Here is an 899-nt window from a genome sequence, read left to right as displayed (position 1 = left end):
CACCCTTTCTCTGAGGATTCACAATGAGTTTAAGTTTGGTAATCCCCAGTCAGATTTCTGCTATGTGTATGTTTATTAACATAGCACATACTCTCATCCAATATTCCCTCTGCATTCATTTTGTTTACCTTTTTTGAGGCATGTGTTTCACAAGTCCTTCCACATCAACAGTCAAAGCAGTGTGGACCTTCAGCAGTGTACTGAATGGTAAATCCAAAACTGGAAACAAGACTTACCTGCTAGAATAGAGATGATGATCTACTCATGATAATCTCAGTCTTTGAGTAGAATGTGAGAGCAAATGGGAGTGGAAAGAGAGTGAGCAGATGAGACTGGGGAGATATCACATAGTAATACGGATATGAAAGGCCACACAGGAAAGGCTAGGCTGGACAGATAAGGCCAAGCAGTAATTCAGGAGTTGGGTTAGAGATGAGGAACTGCAGGGGAAAGAGGCAGCAGGGATCTGAGAAACAGGCTAGTGGAAGTTGGAGCTACTCAGTATGTTTGTCACTAGGCTGCTGTCTCATGCACCTTTTGTCCAAGCAGCTTTCATAGCTTCAAGGAAGGGAGCTGCACTATGAGACAATGGCTAAGTGATAAAACTGTGTAGAACCTGCAGGATTTCTTCTGGCGGCCGCTGTAACAGCTTGATTTGCTTTCAATTTACTGTATAGTGCCTTCTGTGAAAAAGTTATAGCTGGGAAGCAAGGAGGGTAGTTGCTTATTTCTAGATGATGCTGACTGACTCCTGCACCACCCTCTGTAGGCTTCCTCTCTTGAAAGCAAGGCCAGGAATATAAAAAACTGTGTGGGTTGATGAATAAGAAACAGCCTGTAGCTAGAAAGTATCTTGAGAAAGGAGTGAGGGGAGCTTTTACAGATACATAAGTGACGAA

This window comes from Centrocercus urophasianus, unplaced genomic scaffold (genome assembly GCF_019232065.1).
Source record: "Centrocercus urophasianus isolate 14NV4802_14NV808 unplaced genomic scaffold, USGS_Curo_1.0 seq_10, whole genome shotgun sequence".
Taxonomy (NCBI): domain Eukaryota; kingdom Metazoa; phylum Chordata; class Aves; order Galliformes; family Phasianidae; genus Centrocercus; species Centrocercus urophasianus.
This window is presented reverse-complemented; position numbering follows the sequence as displayed.